At 42.1% G+C, this 12637-nt stretch overlaps 1 protein-coding gene across 1 annotated transcript in view; it reads right to left on the reverse strand.

Annotated features, from left to right (window-relative positions):
- The window catches only part of ATP2C1 (ATPase secretory pathway Ca2+ transporting 1), a gene marked incomplete in the record, with an annotated part of 2099819 nt that overhangs the window by 1811406 nt on the left and 275776 nt on the right, over window positions 1–12637 (reverse strand).

The raw sequence follows: 12637 nt of genomic DNA on the forward strand, positions 1-12637 counted from the left end.
CTATGGAAGCGGCAAACGATCTGAGGTAAAATGGAGAGGAGCATTATGGGTCGTGCAAAAAAACTCGAGAGTTTTTGTTCCTCGCAGGCTGTAGTTCAGACGAGTCCGTTCCGATTTCGTAACCGAACCCACAGGTCAAGGAATACATGAAGAGTGACAGATAAAATATTAGCTCACAATAAACTGACAAGATGAATGTCTGGAAGGACACATAAATCCTATCCAGGAACACTGCCTGCCTCTCTATCCCCCACCAATCCCCGCCGCCAAAAAAAAGACAGTCCTGTGCATCCCACTGTTAGATTGGTAAGAACGTGAATGCACAAGTGGCCACAATCCTATAATTTCAAGTGAATACTGGCATACATATATACAACATGCCTGCTCATACTACCCTTATAAAGCAGCCATCTTCCGTGTACCTCTCTGATGTCAGGCTGGGAAAAACCTTAAATACAAAATCACATTAACATATTTCAACCTACTGCTGACAAACAGATATACACATCATGCCAACTTACCCTCTTTCCCAAATATCTGAGGAAAGTGAAAAATATGACCAGAGAAATGTATTCTAATTTGCTGCTCCTACACAGTACACTGCTCCAATGCATGCTACACTGACCTTCTTTGCATACCTCTAAGGTTTGACAGAGAAATAAAATTAACACAATTGCAAGCCCCCTGGCAAGCTACAGTGACCTTCTGTGGACACCTCTGAGGTTTGTGAAAAAAGTTAAACTAATGACCATACTTGTCCTCAACTCATCTACACAGGCTACACATTTCAGCATGGACGGATTTAGACTAGGTGGTGTTGAGGGAAGAAACCAAAACTAAGTCTATGTCAAAATCCCTTTTACAGTCTGGGGTGTGGAAATTCCTTGGGTCTGCATATCCTGTGATGCATTTTATGCCTTAGTTTTTGACTGGTCAACTGCATATTTTACTGCAGCTCATAAGAATGATGTATAATTAACTTTCTTGGGTGGCATAAGCCAGGGAACCTTGTTGGCTAGGTTTACTTAGGCCCTTCGGCCAATAGCCTAGTACTTACCTATGTGCAAAGTATTATTGTCTATGCCTACAGATAAAACTGGTCACAGACAGACAGACAGACAGACACACACACACACACACACACACACACACACACACACACACCCCTCCCCTCCTGACAAGCAAGGTCTATCTTAAGATGGACAAACGCACTAAAACACACCCACACTGTACTGTCACCTTTACAGATTCTGAAGAAACAATAGTTCACTTTTAATATCTGGAAGTAGAAAAGGCAGACCAGGCTAGGAAGGAATACTAGTTGTCTAACAAGAAGCTAAGAAAGGAGTCACAACAGCAAAGAGCAAGACAGAGGCACTCTATCAGCTTTGGGAAAGTAGGCGAGTAGATGGCACAAAGAAACTATATCAGGTTGCTAGGCAAAGACAGAAAGATAAAGATGGTCAGACACCCCTTATAAGGGATGCCAACAAGAACCTATTCACCAGTCCGCAGAACATCAAAGGCAGATGGAAGGAGTACTTCCAGCAACTTCTAAATTAAGAAAAAACATCAGAAGCTGTACTTCCCCAGACACAGACTACAATGAGAGAAGAGAAGGAGTCCACCATAGAAGACCAGCATTAAGGAAAATTAAATCAGGGGAAAGCAGTAGGCTCAGATGAGGTCACAGCAGATATGATAAAGAAGCTGGGTGAGATAGGGATGACATGGCTCATGAGGGTACTCACAGCAGTGTGAAGAGGAGGACACATTCCAGATGACTGGAGAATAGGCATACTAGTACCAGTGTTCAAGAACAGAGTACATTCACAACTGTGGGCAGTATACAGGTATCAAACTCCTAATCACATTGCATGAAAATTCTGGAGAGGGTGACTGAAATGAATATATAGAGTAGAGAGTAAGATGGGGGATTAGCAATGTGGATTCACATTAGGATGTAGCACAAATGACCCAATGCTTGCAGGGAGACAGGCAGTTCAGAAGAAGCTACAGATGAGGAGAGAGTCCAACTGGCCATTCCTAGACTTGTAGAAAGCATGCGACAAGGTCCCAAGAAAGCTGATCTGAGCAGTCCTGCCATTTTTTGAAGTCCCAGAAACACTGGCAGAATTGGTGCAAGCTATATACAAGGACTCAATGACTTGAATACAAACAAGGTTCAGTGTCACACAGGGGTTCTCACTGGGAGTGGGTATGCATCAGAGTTCAACTCTGAGCCCACTGCTGTTCATACCAGTGATGGACTACATTAACAACCAGGTCAGAGGGAACAGATCAAAAAAGTTGCTGTATACAGACAATGTGGCATTACAGGCAGACTTCTGAGCAATAACTTCAGTGAAGGATAAGGGAATGGAATGCAAAAGTGAAGCCACATGGGATGAAATGGAGTACAGCTAAGACCATTGCAATGGCAGCAAATGGTGGAGTTCAGAAGAAGCTGAGAATTGGGATAAAAGGGAAAATAGTGGAACAGGTTAACAGCGTTAAGTATCTGGGACAGATGGCGGAGGAGAAAAGAAGTCTGAATGAGGAGATCAAAGCTAGAATCAGAGGGGCTGCAGCCAAATGATACAGAGTAGAAGGTGTACTGCATGACAGAAGAATGCCAAAGAAGCTAAAAAGCAAGGTGTACAAAACAGTGGTGCGACCAATACTACTGTATGGTATGGAAACCAGGGGAGTAAAGGCAGAGCAGCTGAAAGTTAGAGGTGGTGGAGATGAAGTGCCTAAGTTGGGTGGTAGGGTGCACACGGAGACAGATGAAGAAATGAGGACATAAGATCAGAAGTCAAAGTAGCTCCAATTGCATAGAAGGTCAAAGAGAACAGATTGCTGTGGTTCAAGCACATGTGCAGAAAAACAGAAGACAATCTGGTGAAAATTTTGGACAGACAGGAGGAAGGCAAGAGGAAACAAGGACATCCACTAAAGAGGTGGATGGACTTTGTGAAAGACCAGCGACAGTCAGACAAGAGTGTCGAGGAAGGCAGGAGAGTGGCACTGAACAGAGCAATGTCGACAGATGACAACACCCTGACTAAGTGTAGTAAATGGGGAAAAGGGGGGGGTCAATAATGATTATGAATAGTTCACCTACATCACGTCTTTGAGGAGCAAGAGGAAACCACAGCACATAGACAAACCCATAAAGAGACAGAGAGGCATACAGACTCCACATAGAAAAAGCCACAGCCAAGAAATCAAGCAAAGCACTATGAAGTTGCAATGTAAGCAAGGCTGAAGTTTGTGACATAAGTTGCCCATAATTTTTTTCACTTGCTTTCTCTCTATTAAATACAACCCCCCTCAACACACACACACACACACACACACACACACACACACACACACACACACACACACACACACAGGCAATGTTTATGTTTGTGATAGAAAGTGGAAGAAATTATGGCCAATTGGTTACCCTTACATTGCAATCGCCCCACCCCGCCCACAAACTCGCATGACAACCATAAGCAACAGCAATACTTGTTTTTCACAGATTGCAACAAATAATACATTTTGTGAGTCTACTGCTGCCACATCACAACAGTGACTGTTGTTTAACTGTCATCAAAAAGCAGCAGGAGTAAGTCACTTTTACTTACCTTGCTGAGCAAACTGCTACAGTTCACATGCCTGAAGTGAAACTTTTATTTTTGGATATGTGTGGTTTTGCAGGACAAACCATACCCAACAACCAGTGCAAATGTAGTCTCAGAATAAAAGCTTATTTTGCAGAATTTGAGTGGTTTCTGTTGCTTCATGTAATACTAAGGTAGCTCATATAATAATAATTGCTTTATGCAATTATTAAAGGAAACTTAGATAAAGCTTTGTTAGGAATAATTATAATTGTAGATGTTGAAGTAGATCACTTCCTCAGCAGAGTTGGGAATTCCTGGCTGCAGGAGCCCATGGTTGGCCAGAACACCAGAGAATTTCACCATTTCTCAGTCAAAGGAAGCCCGCCCTACTCAAAGTCAGGATATCAGTGGGATAAAGATGTTGTCAGCCAGTGCTGTTTTTAGTTCTTTTTTGTCCCAGAGACTCAAGAGTCCATCAATTTCTGACTAGGAGTAAAAAAGGAGATCTGGCTGGGGAGAGGTGAATGGATGGCAGGGTACCCATCCCAACCCCAGGTAGACAAGAGATTGAGGGGTTGGTGGAAGGGATGGGGTACTGCAGCAGTGATCTACACAAAAATCAACAATTATGATAGGTTCCTAACACACCTGTACCATGTTCATCATAATCACTGTTGCAGTCCTGATTCTTAGGAAGATTCTCAAAGCCAAGACTGAAGAACATGCACACTCTTGGGAAAGGCTGACACAGGTTTACTAGCTATGCCCCCCTCCTGCCCAGGTAGTTCTGACTGCTAGTAGCCACTCTTTATCAGCTACTTTATGGCCCTTAACAAAGGGTGTCCAATCCTACTGTGTAATGTTACTATTAATCCAAACTGTAGTTTGGGCAAGCTAGGCTATTAGGAGTGTCCTGTACAGTGTCACCAAATAGATATGCAAGTACACAAGAGCTTAAATATCTCTAAGCAGACCAACCACAACAGAAAGGTTTAAATATATTTAATAATAAATAATAAAAGAACAAGACAATACTCAGTAAGTAATCAATTACATTAGAGTTTAAAATTACAGAAAATATTTAAAACAACATTGCAGGAGAGTCTCAAATAAATAAAGAAAACATCTACGCTAGGCTTTACTATATTCCTATCTGAATCTGAGAGAGTTAATGTGCCCTAAAAACTTACTTACAGCAAGGCAAGCAGAAGTGGTGATGAGTGGATGTTGTCAGGTCAAAGACTAATACAAAATGCCCTATTTCTCTCTCTCTCTCTGAGAGTTCTTAAATTAAAATCAAATAATTCTGCTGGGATACTTGCAGCATGACATCACTTTGTGTCATCTGAGTATCAGTTCTCAGGCTCAAAAACTACTGAGGTAGCATTTAGCATCTCTGTGAAAATACATAGTCTTCAGATGTTTGCAGATCCTGGAAGTCATAAAACAATAAAACACCTCCACATCTCAAGCCCGGCAATCATATCCCTTTCAAGGCAAAACAGAGTCACCTAGTATAGACATCCAGTCTCCCATTGACTGAAACTGAAAGATAAATTGTTTTATGATTGTGCTATAAAAGTTAATTTCAACTATTTCCTTGAAGTTTTGCAAGTTAACCCTGTATGTTCTAGTTCCCACTGTTAAAACAGATACATGTACACAATTACAATAGTTTATATACATTTCTGTTCCAAGCCAGCAGGGCATGCTGTGGTTACATTTTACCTCAGTGCATAAGATACAGTTCTAATACCGTTGTAGCACAAGCATCTTACATGAAGCATACTGGCATTCACAAATGACACATAACCACTTCCAAAATTCCAGACAGCTGGGCTGGCATGATCTCCTTCAGTCATACTTCTATATAAATCATGTTAATATTCACAAATGACAAATAATTATTTACAAAATTCCAGCAGCTGGTCTGGCAGTATTTACCTTTGTCACAGCCATTACCACAGGGCTCTCAATCTCTCTCTCTCACAAAGGTCTTTTCTACAATAAAAAGTGATTAGAAATAAGACATCAAAAATCTTTTTTTTCCCTGAGGGAGAAAAGCCATCATGCTAGAAGTGCTCAGTTGACATCCTAAGAAAGCTAGATTCTATGAAGGTCCATTGCAAATTGCAGGTCCTGTGAGTTTTTTTTTTTAAACTTTAGCAGCTTTAATCAAAGGGTCTTGTAAATAAGGTAGAGGTGAATACCACGGAGTTGGTTAACAGCTACTACTAGGGATAGACATTTTGTGAATATTCTTGGAGCTGTATTAAGACGGGCATAGAAGACCACTGAAAATGAAATCCCAAAGCAAAAAATAAACTATTTGATTTGGATTTTATGAAAGTGAATGTAGGCATCATTCAGATCCAATGTACAGTTAAGCTTTGGACAGCGAACTTCTTGAATTTTGGGACTGTTAGGAAAATGTTTAGGGTGAATAAGTCCAAAATGTGTTTCCTTGTGCCTTCTTCTTCGTACAAGAAACAGCGAGGAATAACCCCCCTGTCTATTTGGTAAAGAAGAACTGATTTCATGGTCCCTTAGTGGGATAGATTGGAAGGAAAAAAAAAAAAAGAGAAAAAAAAAAAAACAAAAGTTATGTATTTAATATAATGCTAGATCAGGGCTGTTTTCTCCAGTCTGCTGTCTCATATCATTGGTTATTGGATCAGAGGTCATCAACTTTAGACTTTGGCTCTATTTTTTTAACCAGCCTGAGGAGCAGTGATTCATTACTGTGACTTAGCAGAAATTCACTGAGGCTCCAAGAGTAGAATAAGTGTTTTTTTTTTACATTTATTTCATTTAATTGCACTGCCGAACACTTATATTTGCGCTATACAGTTAATATTCAACATTTTGCATTGTTATAAAGATTTTTGTTGCTGTTTCCCTGTATTCTTGTATGTTTTAACTGCATTTCACTGTTAAGTAGCATTTAATTACTGTAACTGCATTTTTACTGAATTACTTAACCGTAAACTGCTTTTTTCATAGTGAGAGTTGTATTTTCTGTTTGTGGGTACTCTATCTCTGCTTTTCTGTGCATTTTCTGGGAGTTTTCTGTGTTCGTCAAGCAGCATACTCTGGATACAGGTTTGCTGCATCCATGCTTGGTTGATTTGCTTGCAGAATTTCCTGACAGCCATCTCGTGCTGGTAAGGGCCTGCCTTCTCTGTTCGTGAGAGTTAACAGGGTGACATGACCTTCTCTAGCTCAAGTGATTAGCTAAAAGTGTAGGGGCTAGCAGGATTGGCTAGTAATCTTTCTAGATTCTTCCATCAGTGTTTGCGCAGGGCTGTGATTGTTTGCCCATTGCGCACTGTTGCTGAGATTTTAACCCATTGCAAGGTATTCCAGCTTCAAATTTCACCTTACTAGCACTCGCTCGACCCTGAGGTAGTGAAGCTTCTTTATAGCCTGTGTACAAACACAAGCTATTAGTATACCCATTTCAGATCTTTCCACCTTTGCCCCCCCTTAGCTCATCCCCCCTCACCAATTCTGACAAATATGGATGGACAGTTTCCTACAGTTTCTCCTGCCAATCTGGTTGATATGGGCATCCTGAGACATTGTAGCAACGGTCTCATACATGGATAGCCCTCTCTTACTACCACCTAGGAACACAATTTGTGAGAGATGTAATTACATTAAAAACCTGGAGTCTATGCTCTCTCCCTCACAAGCTAGTATGCCTGTCAGTGAGAAGGTTGTCTGCATAAACACTACACCTCAAACATCACCCACACCAACACAGAATACACCCACATGTGCGGAGGTTCTTAAAAACATACTTACTTAAGAGAGACATCAGACACAAAAACACACGCAAACTCCACAGCCTACCACACCACATATAGTCGACATGCATGCGTCTCACAGCCATCAAGACTTAACCATAAACCCAATATAGTAATCATAGGAGACTCCATTGTGACACACACAGATGTGCCCCTCACCAGGCTAGATAAGGAGAAATTCACGATCAGTTGTTTGGCAGGTGCTAGAATCCACCACACCACCAGAGCACTCAATTCCCCCAACAACTACTGCCACAGCTTTGTCACAGTACATGTTGGCATGAATGACTTAAGACGTACCTCTCTGGGCTATATAAACAGACATGATCAAGCTCACCAAATGTGTGTTCCAGGCAGGTATGTCACTAGCCTTAAGCAGCATTCTACCATCACCAATGCCTCAATAAAAACAAAAAAATGATTGACTAAAAATTGACTTAGTTTCTGGTGTCATTCTAAGGGGATCCAGACCTGCTGGTCCGGGAAGAAATGACTTATAGACCACAACACTTTACAGAGATGGCCTGCATCTGTCTCCGTTGGGCTTCAGGCTCCTGGCAAAGGCTCTAGCCTCCCCCATAGTGCTTTTTTTAGGTAATGTGTGGCGGTCCAAACTACTCGCATGAGAATCTCACCTAAATGCAGTTTAAAGGTCATGCTGCTGAACAGTAGTAATCTCAACATGAAACTGCACTCATCAACATAACACTGCAAGCATTCTTAACGCTAGAAGATGATGACATTTGTGCAGTCACAGAAAACTGGTTCAATGCTACGGAGAGCACCCCAGCCTTACCTGGTTACTCATCCTACCATACATACAGACCCCAAACTGAGGGAAGCAAAGCCAAAGGAGGTGGTGTTTCATTATATATTAAATATATACACACCTCCAGACTGGTCAACCAGTATGACGCACAGGAGATGCTCCAAGTGCAGTTAAAGGTTGACAAGACCCCTTTCAAATCATAATTAGCTACAGGCCCACAAAGTTGATTCAGAATGCCTACACTATCTGGACCTCCAAAAATCTATTACGATTCAACCCTATACCCTGATCCTGGGCGATTTTAACTACCCAACCATTGACTGGGAAGAACTACTCAAACCAAACAAATGCTCAAAGATTCCTTGACTTCATCAATGCCAGTGCCTTGGACCAGCTGGCTGACACCCCCATAAGAGGCAACAACAACTTGGACTTGGTACTAACCAAGGTAGGAAACCACTGCAATATCCCTGCAGTGTCATCATCCCTGGTAAGATCAGACCACAAGGAGTCATCTTCGAAGTCACCATCTCCCCCGACCCCCCCCCCCCTCCACCAGCTAGGGTTAAACAAAAAAAAACTTCTCCAAAGCGGATTACAACCTCCCGAGGGAAGGTCTAAACAGCTTCACAGCCCCCTCCCCAACAGTAATACCTGGCACTAATGTCGAAACCTACACCAAAGTACTATACGACCACTTATATAAATGCATGGATTCAGCAGTACCTAACAGGACAAAATCCTCCTCCTCAAGGCAGAGTAAAGCTGTATGGTGGACATTGGCTATAAATAAACACTACAACAAAAGGAAAAATTGCAGTCCAGGACCAAGAAGAAACAGGTGCCAAATTGGAAGCAATCTACCCTTGGCCTAAAAAGGCAAATAAGGGTATTAGTGAAGTCCTCCAAAGCTAGCCAAGTCCATATTGGCCACATCTACTAAAGGCAATCATAAGATCTTCTTCACATACATCCACAATCTAAGGGGAAACACCCAACTCTGCTCAGAAATGATGTTCAAGGGCACCATGTACACAAATGCTGTGGACATAGCCAACCTGCTGTCAGACGGGCTCATTGAAAACTTCACCCCACTGTCCCCCCCATAACTAATCTAGGATATCCCCAGCACCTGCCCCTCACCCCTTATCTCTAGGGAACAACTCATTACCACCCTCTCAAAGGCTAAAAACACAGCTTCCATGGGATCCAACAACATTTCAAACTGCATCCTGCATCAACTCAGGCAGGAACGTGCAACACCATTAGGCACCCTATTCAACCTAAGCCTGAATACCTATTTCATCCCGGCCAAGTGGAGTATGACCACAGTCATCCCTCTGCACAAAGGTGGAGCGTCCACCGATCCAGTCAATTATAGACCCATCAGCCTAACTAGCCTGACTTGCAAGGACATGGAATGCATTATCATGGGCCACATTAACAAGGACTTTGGCAACCTCTAAACACTTGATCTTATACAGTTTGGTTTTGTCAAGGGGAGATCATGCCTGTTAAATTTGGTAGACTTCTTTGAGTCAGTCATCAAAGCCATGGACAAATGGAAGATGGTGCATGCCACCAACCTTGACTTGGCCAAGGCCTTCGACACTATTCCCCACTCAGACATAAATCTAAACTATCCCAGCTTGGCATATATCTGTGTGTGACCAGATGGGTAGTTAACTGCCTCACTGACAGAACTCACTCAGTCAAAATAGGAGAGGCTACCTCTACTAACAGACCCATAAGGAGCGGTGTACCCCAGGGATTGGTCTTGGAGCCCCTACTGTTTGGGATACACTCCTCCGAGTTGCAAGCCAAAACCAGAGTTCTATGGCTGGCCAAGTTTACAGGTGACTGCAAGCTTGACACAGTCATCGGCTCCCCTAGTGATGTAGATATACAAGAAGGTCTCACCCCAACAAATGAATGGTGACCAGAAACGCACCTCAAACTAAAAATGCACCATCATCCCCTTTGGGGATAGTGACATCTCCACAAATTATCACATTAATAACAACATCCTAAGCAAGCAAGCAAGCAGTTATGAGGGACCTGGGCAACCAAGCTGACAGCAATCTAACTTCTGGCCACCACTTTGCCTCCATTGTACTGAGAGCTTTCTACATGGTTCACCCAAGAGTATTTCTTCCAGAAACAAGGAAGTTATAACTTCCCTGTATTCCTCCCTTATCAGGCCCATCATCGAGTATAACGCCCCTTTTGGCATGTACCTTGCAAAGCACATGCAGCAGCTGGAGAAACCACAGAGGTTCTTGATCAGGAGAATCCAGGGCTTCAAAAATCTATCCAACACGGACAGATGTCCCTCCACTCCATCTCATATAGACTCCTCAGAGGTGATCTATGTCTGGCATACAGAGCAATCTCTGACTCCACCTTGATGAAATTGCAGCATATTCGCAAGTCAAACTCCACTCGCTTGACCCACACGCAAAACCTCAAGTTGGTCTGCCACATCAATAGGACTCGCTGGTGGGACAGTTGTCTCCCAGAGACTCCCCCATCTGTGGAATAGACTCCTTCTCCACATCAAGCAGAGTACTTCATTATCCCTCTTTAAGAGGGACGTGGATGACTGGATGGGAAATAGAAAATAAACCCCTGGGATTCCACCCTTGTCCCTTATGGACACGGGCATCAGGTGCTGACTTGTGGGAACATGGGCTAATTTATTGGCTAAGCTTATAAGGGCCTCAGGGCCAGTAGCCTAGTAACTTGCTATGATCCTATAGTTCAGGCTTCTCCCCTTCATAAAGCACCAAAAACTCAGCCCTCAGGTTGAGTTCCACACACCCTCTAAGTATATCACCATCAAACTGAAATACAAAATATGATACCACCTACAAGAAAAAATTCCAACCAAATAGAGTCACCAGATAGGGTGTGACAAAGAAAGGTTCCATTAAGCTCCAGTAGAAGCACTAAAGGTCTGACAATTTCGAAGGGGAATGGAGGGCAGGAATGTTGAGATGGACAGAAGACAACACAGATCTGGCGTTATGGTAAGTACACAACTTTCTTATCTGATGCTGCCTTTTCTGTCTGCCTTAACATAGTCCCCAGCTAGAACATCCTTGGCTAGCATTATGGAAAGCTATTTTGGAGACTGGCAGAGCGAAAAAGCAGCTACAGACCTGGACTGCAGCTAGAGCTTGTAATGAGAAATGAACATATGTACTACTGTAGACCAGTGTTTTTCAACTGCTGGTCCATCAGAAATTTTCTGCCAGTTCGAGAAAGACCATGATCCACTGACTAGGGGACTTATTTTTTTTTTTTTAATGGCGTTCTTCTTTAAGAAAAAAACACCCTTTGCATCTGGTCACACAGACGTGACAGGTGTGTGCAACCTATTTTCGTCTTCTGCGTCTGTGTGACCTGCTGTTTACATCTTCATCTTTCGCATGCATGGAATTTGAATGCCAGAAGACGTTGAAAATGCAGACCACAAACAGACAAGCGAGAGGTAGGCGTGTGTGTGTGTGTGTGTAACATTTGACAGGCTACAGAACAAAAAATGGGATAAGCAACAGGGACTACACAGTACCTTCATGCAGCACAAACTCTTGACATCCCAGACAATTAACTTTCTCAAACTATGTTCTATTCTGAACTCTCAAATGGTGACCCCCCCAATATTTAACACCATTTACATAATCTGTATTAAAATTAATTGGTCTTCGGTTGAGACAATTAACTCTACAAACCCTGACAAAAGAAATAAAGATTTAATCAAGAAATGAGTGGAATAAAAACTCATTCAAATCAAGAGAATTGATACTATCCTGTAGTGAGCTATGAAAAGTAGCTGTCAGACTGCCTAACAAAGGGGTTTAATACTCTTGGGCTTCTAAGAGCATTTGAAAGAACACATTTCAGACAACTGAATCAGTGTGCAAATGTTTACTTTTTTCTTAAAAGGATGGGGTTGATAAGTCTACAGTTACTTCTTTGGTATGTAGACTTTTATAGCAGCGCCTTTTTTTTATGGCACATTTTACTGCAGTGCTTGTTTTACTGATAAATGGATGCAGCAGTACCTGCTTCCTGAGCAATGCGCCTGTGCCTTTACAGCACTATGAACCGAGAGGTTACATGTGAGCTCATCTAGGGTGTTGCCTATGCAATTTGAAGCCTGTAAGTATAACTGCTACATGTTTTTAAATAACTTTTTAGAGCAACCTTTTCAATATGAATGTTATGATTGTTCCATTTAACATAGTACATAGTTTAAGGTATTATACACCTTCCATAAGTTATCACTATTTTGAATGCTCCAAGATATACTCCCTTTATCAAATAATCATTGATGTCTTATGTTTTTAATTCATATTCTTTATATTGTCACTAATTATACATTGTAAACAGCTACTTTCCATAGGGCTCCATTGTGATCAGGTTCTACAAAAGACAAA

This window comes from Protopterus annectens, chromosome 3.part1 (genome assembly GCF_019279795.1).
Source record: "Protopterus annectens isolate FY-2018-M chromosome 3.part1, PAN1.0, whole genome shotgun sequence".
Classification (NCBI taxonomy): domain Eukaryota; kingdom Metazoa; phylum Chordata; order Ceratodontiformes; family Protopteridae; genus Protopterus; species Protopterus annectens.